The sequence below is a fragment of the Cucurbita pepo genome, chromosome LG02, assembly GCF_002806865.2.
Source record: "Cucurbita pepo subsp. pepo cultivar mu-cu-16 chromosome LG02, ASM280686v2, whole genome shotgun sequence".
Classification (NCBI taxonomy): domain Eukaryota; kingdom Viridiplantae; phylum Streptophyta; class Magnoliopsida; order Cucurbitales; family Cucurbitaceae; genus Cucurbita; species Cucurbita pepo.
The window spans coordinates 7,230,367-7,240,366 of record NC_036639.1 but is presented as its reverse complement, the minus strand read 5'-3'; positions in this window follow the sequence as shown (position 1 = coordinate 7,240,366).

Genomic DNA, 10,000 nt, shown 5'->3' with positions numbered 1-10,000 from the left:
TCACATTACGCACTAGTTTCATCACTACTATTCTTTATCACAAGATGCACCAGCGGGGTATAAAACCCGGGTCTGTACCGTGGCAGGGTACTATTCTACCACTAGACCACTGGTGCTCCAATAAGTATGCACATCCATAACATTTTCATATTTTAGTCATGCAGTTGTTCCGAAGTACTTTCACCTTTAGATTTTAGAAAAAGAAGAAAGCTCAATAGTGCTATTCGTGTCATCTATGCACATTATAGATGATGTTATGACTAACCCAAGTTGTCACATTACGCACTAGTTTCATCACTGTTATTCTTCATCACAAGATGCCCCAGCCGAGAATCTAACCCGGGTTTGTACCGTGGCAGGGTACTATTCTACCACTGGTGCTTCAATAAGTATGCATATCCATAACGTTCTAGTATTTTAGTCATGTAGTTGTTCCGAAGTGCTTTCACCTCTCGATTTTAGAAAAAAAAATGAAAGCTATTCGTGTCATCTATGGACATTATACATATGATATTGTGACTAACCCAAGTTGTCACATTCATTACGACGAACTAGTTTAATCTTTCTTTGCTATTCTTCGTCACCAGATGCACCAGCCGAGAGTATCGAACCAGGTCTGTACCGTGGCACGGTACTATTCTACCAGGTCTGCACATTATAAATGATATTGTGACCAACCCAAGTTGTCACATTACGCACTAGTTTCATCATTGCTATTCGTCGTCACAAGATACACTATTCGGGAATCGATCCCGTGTGTTTATCGTGGCAGGGTACTATTCTTCCACTAGACCACTGGTACTTCAATAAGTATGCATATCCATTACATTCTTGTATTTTAGTCAAGCAGTTGTTTCGAAGTGCTTTCTCCAATTGATTTTAGAAAAAGAAGAAAGCTCGGTAGTGTTATTTATGTCTTCTTATGCACATTATAGATGATATTGTGACTAACCCAAGTGTCACATTACGCACTAGTTTCATCATTGCTATTATTCATCACAAGATGCACCAGCCGAGAATTGAACCCAGGTCTGTACCGTGGCAAGGTACTATTCTACCACTAGACCACTAGTGATTCAATAGGTATGCATATCCATAACGTTCTTGTACTTTAGTTATGCAGTTGTTCCGAAGTGCTTTCATCTCTCGATTTTAGAAATTTAGAGTCGTTAAAGTTGGGATCAGAGCTCTAGGTTTTAGATTCTGTAGACTAGCCTACAATGTAGGTTTGGCACCCTCCATGGTCCCAACATCGATGTGCCGTCACCGTCAGGTACGCCTTGCATAAGATAAGAAAAGAGAAACGTCTTAAAACTCGTATGCATTTTTATGTTAACATTACTGAAATGGTTGTGATATTTCACGTATTTATTTAAGAGTATGATGTGACGTGTTGCATGCTGAGTAATTTTGTTGAGAGTATGATATGATGTATAGCATGATGAATGTTTACTTCTGTGGCGTTACGATGTATTGTATAGTGTGTATATTGTTATTTATATATGCATAGTACGAGGAAGAGGAAGGGGAAGAAGAAGATGAGGATGGGGGCGACCCCGTCGTAGAGAAATAGGACGAGGTGTGGCAGTAGAGGGCCTACCTTAAGAAAGATCAGAGACTGGGTCAGTAACAGTTACGCCGCCCCCAGTCTTACCACCAGTTGAGCTACCTCCTCTAGCTTCACTACAAGCTGAGCCTCCACCACAAGTAGAACCTCCACTCCAGCCTGCCCTACCACTCCAAGCCACACCTAAAGTTGCACCACCAGCGGCCGGAATAGATGCTAATACTAAGTTAATGTGTGATTCCATCCGGGCTCTAATTCAAACTTTGGTAACCACTCAGCAAGTCAATCTACAACAGGCCCAGGAACAGGCCCAAGCACAGGCGCTGGCACTGGCACAGGCACAGGCACAGGCCAATGCTCTGGCCAACGCCCCAGTAAATCCTCTACAATATGTTAGATGTTCAAACTGGATAAGGGATTTCAAGAGATATGCCCATCGACCATTCACTGGTTCTTAGTAGACCCCATAGAAGCTTAAATGTGGATTGCAGCGATAGAAACCACCTTTGAGACTATAGAGTGCCTTGAGAACCAAAAGGTCGCCTGTGCAACATTCGTCCTACAAAAGGACGTAGAGATATGGTGGAGAGATAACAAAACTCTTCTTAACCCAGAAGGGGGACCTATGAACTGGGAACGGTTTAAGGAGGCCTTCCTTAAAGAATATTATCCTAAGGTAGAGCGACTTAAAAGACAGTAGGAGTTTGCGCTCCTAGTACAGGGCGGACTCACAGTGGAGAGGTACAACTGAGAGTTTAAGAGACTCAAGAGATTTGCGCCGTGCATGGTGGACACTGAGGAAAAGATGACAGAGAAGTTTGTATTGGGTCTTGAACCAAGAATTCGCCGCATGCTGGAGGCTTTCAACCCAAAGACCTATGAGGAAGCCTTGAGAACTGCCAAGGCTTTGCAGAAACCAAAGGATGAGAAACGACGTGAGGAGCCAGTAGCGATTGGGCAGAAGCGTCCACATGAATTAAGAGGCTCTAACCGTCCGCCACTGGCACTTAGACACCGTTCCAATAACATACCCGCTCCTAGATGGAATGAGTGACACCCTCCTCGACGTACCGACAGGAACCCCAGGAATCAAGATGGGGCCAGAGGAAGGAGAGAGGAAGGGTGCACTATCTGTGGAAGACTACACGGTGGGAGGTGCTTGGCTGGCAACTGACCGTGTTATCAATGTGAACTGCACGGCCGGAAACACTGAAGCACAAGCAAACTCGCCTAGAGTAGTTGAGCAAACGGAACGACCAGCACCACCGCGATCTCAACCTCGGGCCTACGCGTCAACGAGTAAGGACCTCGGGAGGTCCGACGCCGTGGTGACAGGTACACTATCCATTTTAGGTCATTTCGCTTTTACCTTATTTGATTCTAGTTCCACGCATTTCTTTATTCTATGCCTTTTGTTGTACAAGCAGGGTTCGAATTAGAACCCTTATTGCATGATATGTCGGTAGCACCCCTGCGGGAGTAGACTTAGTATCTAGGGATAGAGTAAAGGATGACCAAGTAATCATAGGGAACCAAACTTTGAGCGTTGACCTGATGGTAGTAAACATGACGGATTTCGACGTCATACTAGGCATGGATTGGCTAGCTGAAAACCAAGCTAGTATAAACTGTCATAAAAAGGAAGTAAAATTTTCACCATCGACAGGACCTACCTTTAAATTTAAAGGCACAAGTACCGGGATCACCCCCAAGGTAGTCTCGATGATCAAAGCAAAGAGGTGAGTCCAACAAGGCGGATGGGCTATCTTAGTATGTGTTGTAGACATAAGAGGAAAGAAAAAGACCCTAGAAAATGTGCCAATAGCAAACGAGTTCCTGGATGTATTTCGGGATGACTTACCTGGAATACCCCCTTCCAGGAACTGGGCCTATTTCTAAAGCACCTTATCGCATGGCGCCAGCAGAGTTGAAGGAACTCAAGGTGCAATTGCAAGACCTACTAGATAAAGGATTCATTCGACCTAGCGTGTCCCCCTGGGGTTCGCCAGTGTTGTTTGTTAAGAAGAAAGATGGATCGATGCGTCTATGCATCGCTTACAGAGAGCTAAATAAGAGAACAATAAAGAACAAATATCCTCTACCTAGAATAGAACACTTGTTTGATCAACTTAGAGAGACAACTGTATTCTCCAAGATAGACCTTCGGTCCGGTTACCACCAAATTAGGATCAATGAAAAAGACGTACCAAAAACATCGTTTAGGACAAGGTATGGTCACTACGAGTTCGTAGTGATGTCAAGCTGTGTTTATGGAGTTAATGAACCGGGTATTCAAGGAATGTCTAGACATGTTCGTGATCGTGTTCATTGACGACATCCTAATATACTCGAAAACAGACCTAGAACCCGAGGAACACCTCCGAAAAGTCCTAACCACTCTAAAAGAACACAAGTTTTACGTCCAAATGTGAATTTTGGTTATGACAAGTCGCTTTTCTAGGACACGTGGTATCAAAGGACGGAATAACTGTAGATCCCACTAAGGTCGAAGCGGTCACAAAGTGGGAACGCCCAACTACGGTAACAGAAGTAAGGAGTTTCCTAGGATTGCCAGGATACTATCGAAGGTTCGTGCAGAACTTCGCTAGAATAGCCTCGCCTTTAACAAAGTTAACAAAAAAAGGGGTACCATTTAGATGGAATGATGCTTGTGAGGCAAGCTTCCATAACTTAAAAGAGAGATTGGTAACTGCCCCGGTACTCTCAGTACCCGATAGCTCAGAAGGGTATGTGATTTATAGTGATGCCTCCATGAAAGGACTCCGATGTGTATTAATGCAACACGGCAAGGTTGTTGCATACGCCTCTCGTCAACTTAAGGAATACGAAAAGAACTACCCTACCCACAACCTAGAGTTGGCCGCGGTAGTGTTCGCGCTGAAAATCTGGTGACATTACCTGTATGGAGAGAAAACTCAAATTTTTACCGACCACAAAAGTTTAAAATACTTCTTCACCTAGAAAGAGTTAAACATGAGGCAAAGAAGGTGGTTAGAGTTGGTGAAGAATTATGATGTAGATATCCAGTACCACCCTGGAAAAGCAAACGTGGTCGCGGATGCTTTGAGTAGAAAAACGGTCCACTCATCGGCCCTCATTACGAGGGAAGTAAGAGTACAAAGAGAATTCGAGCGAGCCAACATAGCTGTAGCGACCGAAAGTCATTGCACAGCTGGCCCGACTCACAGTACAACCTACGCTTAGGTAGAGAATTATTACCTCCCAACGAGAGGATCCTAACCTACAGAAAGTCCTAGGACAACTAGACGAAAGTCCAATAGAAGGATTTTTGAGGTCCTCAGATGAAGGACTATTGTGTCAGGGACATCTATGTGTTCCGGCAATAGAGGATCTAAGGAAAGAGATACTAACGAAAGCCCACAACTCGTCATTCGCCATGCATCCAGGAGGTACTAAAATGTACCAAGATTTAAAACATCACTTTTGGTGGAAGAGCATGAAGAAGGATGTGGTCGAATTTGTGAGCAAGTGCTTAGTTTGTCAACAAGTGAAAGCTCCTAGACAAAAGGCGGCGGGGTTGTTGCAGCCCCTAAGCATACCGGAGTGGAAATGGGAAAACATAGCGATGGAATTCATAGTAGGATTACCCAAAACGTCCAAAGGCTATACAGTGATCTGGGTAGTTGTCGATAGGTTGACCAAGTCGGCACACTTCCTACCTGGGAAAGTTACATATATAGTGGACAATTGGGCACAACTGTATGTGAAAGAAATAGTAAGACTACATGGAGTTCCAGTGTCTATAGTGTCGGATCGGGATCCACGCTTTACGTAAGTGTTTTGGCGCAGACTTCAAAAACTACAGGGTACCCGTCTCGACTTTAGTACCACCTTTCACCCCCAAACAGATGGACAAACGGAGCGTTTAAACCAAATTCTAGAGAACATACTACGCGCTTGCGTGCTAGATTTTAAGGGAAGTTGGGATTCCAAACTCCACCTTATGGAATTCTCGTATAATAACAGCTTCCAAGAAACTATTGGAATGGCACCATTTGAGGCCCTGTACGGGAAACGGTGTAGGTCCTCACTATGTTGAGACGAAGTAGGAGAGAGAGAGTTAGTAGGACCCGAGCTAGTTCGACTCACCAATGAGGTGGTCCAGAAAATTTGAGCAAGGATGCGCCGCTCAAAGTAGATAGAAAAGCTACGCCGATGTAAGGCGTAAAAGCTTGAAGTTTGAGATAGGAGACCCAGTATTCCTTAAGGTGGCATCTATGAAAGGTGTCTTGAGATTCGGACGTAAGGGCAAGTTAAGTCCTAAATTCATTGGACCATTCGAGATCCTAGAGTGAGTTGGTCCAATAGCGTATAAGTTAGCCCTACCTCCAGCCCTCTCAGGAGTACATGATGTATTTCACGTGTCGATGCTGAGGAAGTACATTACGGACCCTATCCACATAATAAACTATGAACCACTCCAACTCAATGAAGATCTGAGCTACAAGGAAAAACCAGTAAAAATCTTAGCTAGAGAAGTAAAAACCTTACGCAATAGGAGCATTGCGTTCATTAAGGTACTGTAGCGGAATCACCACAGCAAGGAAACCATGTGGGAGCGTGAGGATGAAATAAGAGAAGAATACCCCGAGTTAGTACAAGAGTTTGAGACTTTCGAGGATAAAAGTTCTTTATAGGGGTAGATAATGTAACGACCCGAAAAAAAACTCAGTCGCAGGAAAACTCGCGAGTTTCTGGCAACCGCCGAGTTTCACGGACCCCATGCAAAACGACAGCCACACCTCGCTCAGCCTTTAGCCCACGACTCCTAGAACCCATCAGAGTACCCGCAAATAGAGAAAGAGAGAGAGAGAGAGAGAGAGAGAGAGAGAGAGATTTCGGATTAACGTCAGCGACTTTCCAATTTCTCCAATGAGCCCCAAACCACCAAAAAACTGACATCAAACGCTCAGTTACCACCACGAGAAGGATCCCTAACGAAAGCACAATAACTCAAGGAACATTTTGTGCCTTTTCGTAAGTGCTGTCGTCGGTAACTGAGGTCAAAAAATTGGGTTTTCCTAAACATTCTTAGATCTGTGGTTTTAGGAACTTTTAGGCCGCGAAACTCCTAAAAGAAAAAAGGACGACAAACAAAGAGGAAAAGGAGGAAAGAGGATCGAAATCGGCAACAGAAAACGCCATGGAAAGGAGAGAGAAAACTCGCCAAAAAATCGGCCAAAGTCGGATAAGGAAGACGAGATCCACGGATCTGGGTCAACCCGAACCCAAAACCCGAGAGAGCCAGCCCGATTCTTTCCCTCGGCCTCTACTTTCGGCCCAGCCCAACTACAACGGCCCAAACCTCAAACCAGCTCAGAAGCTACGATTCAGTTGAACCAACCCGAGACTAGACCCACGGTCCAATCGAACTAGCCTGCAACCCAAACATTTGCGGCCTAGCCCAGTAAGCCGAGGTCCAACGATTAGTCTTGGCCCAGTAGCCTTCTACAGCCCGCGACCTAAACCGCGACCCGAGCTGGACTGTGACCTGCGCTTCGACCCGACACTACCGCACGACATGGCTCGCTCTACTACTGCCACGTGTCACACAGCGACGCAGGCGGTCCCCTCGGCTCGGCTCAGCGCAAACAGCTCAGGCTCCCTCTAGTGATGCTCCGACGGCTCCCAACGGCTGTTCGGCTCGACTCACCTGTTTTCAGCCCCGTTTCTACTGTTTTGACCCTCCCAAACCTATTTTCGGCCCCGATTAAGGTATCCGAGGCCGTTTTAGAATCGTATTTCACATTTATTGAATTATTGGTTAATTAATTGTGAAATACTAAAGGAAGATGGCGAATGGCGTGATAGGAAACAAACCCCAACAACGTAAGAAGCAGCTCTCACGAAACGGGAGCTTACGTTTAGCTATTTAGGGAGTACTTCGGCCGAGGTCAACCAAGTAAGTGGCCTTACTATAGGATAGGCTAAAGATTGTTTGAATTATGATGATGTATGATGTTGTGTTGTGGTGTATGTGAAATGCACGTTATTTATGTCTCGATGCATGACGTACATGTTTTATTTGATGCACTTAATGGCTTCTATGATGAGTATGATGTATGCATGACAATGTTATTAACATGATGATGTTTCCATGTTGAACATGCCTTATGATGTTGTTCGCCATATTTCATCATGTCGTTAGATCGACAAAGGACACAACCCTAAGAGTATGAAACTGATATTAATGTAAATATCCACGAGCACGTGTTACATAGTGTAACCAAGAGATGAAACTAGAGGGTTGTGTCAGAAGAGATGTATGATTGGACATAGAGGGGCCTCATGCATATTGTATGTTCATAAGCATAGGGCTACTTCCCCTAGAGATGATGAGTGCGGACGCGCACCATATGATGAGCGCGAATGCGCACAGGTGCGAATGCACACAGATGAGGGTGTTCATGAGGTACATAACACTATGGGGTTCTGCTGACCTCCGAACGTTTCTACAGTTAGCTTGACTAGAGGATCTAAGGGGTGTGCGAGCGCCCTAGGGATTCACACTCGCACGTGTGAGTCGTGTGTAAGGAAATACTACACATCCAATTTGTCCGAGATTGGAGGCCACCCTTAAGATGATTAGAGATAGGTTCCTAATTCATGATTGCATGTGTTTGCATTAGCATGGCCCCTATAGTGGGGTCACTTACTGAGTATTTCTTGCCGTGTGCCATATTGTTTTTTTTTTTTTTCAAGTAAAGGCAAGGCGCCCATGTACGGTTGACGGCGGCATCGTGATCAGAGATTGTGGTGCGTGCATAAGATAGTTGCATATTTAAAATTTCTAGTCTTTGTTAGGATAGGGCATTTGCATTTCATTCATTTAAATTATTTAATTTGTAATTGTTTTTATCTTATTTTCAACTCCAGCATGATGTTTGAAACACGTAAGTCCGGCAGTATTTTCTAGTGTTTTAACATATTCTAAAGTTTTAAATTTTTCCGCTAATAAAGATGAGCATTTTTAGAGTTATATTCTGCATTAGAGATGAGTATGGGACGTTAGTGGCGACTCTAGATATGTGAAAATTTAGGGTCGTTACAAGCTATCTCGTCAAATGACTCAATGGTTATGGTACACCCATCGCTAGGCGAGTGCAACTAGTACTAAGGGTAAATCAGAGAAGATAAGAAGCATAGACTCTAGTGACACCGACCTATTGCTAACGACCTAGAGAGATATCTTAACCATTTTTTGTGCGTCATGGTGGTTTACTAAGTTCTTAGGGCGGCTAGGTGACTTAACATGTACTCTTGACTCTTGGGTACTCTGTGCTGGCTCTTTGAGTTTAGCTTAGTTTGGGAGCCCTAAGGTCTAGACTCACTGACCACTGCTCACGATCCAAAGGTACACAATCTACTAGAAGCATCTTGACCTAGGTCATTGTGTCTAGTTAACCTGTCTCTAACACTCTAGTCTTATTGTTGGAATTTATGCCCTAAAGGCTCATAATTATTATTTAGTTTTTAACAATAATTTATATTATTTTATTTGTAATTTAATTGTTATCCATTGTATGGAAAATCCAAAGTTATTAATGTAATCTTGAAGAGTATGTGGTTGACATACAAGAGAATCGTGTTCAAGTAATAACCTAAAGAGTTTATAGTATATGGATAAGGTTGGGTGCCTTATCTTGGTAACACTATTGATACGGCCCACTTTGTAATCGTTACAAATGATTTGATCCAAATCATTCATGTGGAGACATGTAAGTGGGGGTATACAATGAGTTTGTATAAAACTGAACCAAGAAATATTTAATCTCTCTTTATAAATCCGTTAATTGAGAAGATTAATATTTCACATGATGATCATATGCGACTCGATCTTAATCCTGAGTGAGTTATGAACTCGTGCATGTGAGGGCTTGTCCTTTAATTTACATGGGTGAGAATGACTCTTTCAGTCGATCCAATATGCTACTATTTTGGGGACTTGACCAAATAGGGAGTTTGGAACATAATATCATGACATGGAATTCACTCCTTTCCACCAAAGGAAAGTAGATGTAATACCCGAAGAAAGAAGAAAAAGAAAAAAAAATATATAGGAAAAGTTGAGAGGGGCAAATAGGTAAATTTGCCCCTCCAACCACCTAAGGGGTCCAAACGAAACCCCATCCATAATCCTGCAAAAGAGAGATAGTGAGAGAAAGGGGTAGAGAGAACCTAGAGAGAGGAGAAAGGATGAACCGCCGGAAGACTCACCGAAAACTACCGTCGGAGTCTATTCCGGTGAAGATCATGATGCAAGGAGGTGAAGATCATGCAAAGAGACTTTCTTGGAAGGGAAAAGAGAATGTGGGTGGCCGGAGTCCCATTTTTCATCAAGAAGTCGGAAAACCCGCAAGGTAAGGATCTTGAACGTTTTCTCAGATCTAC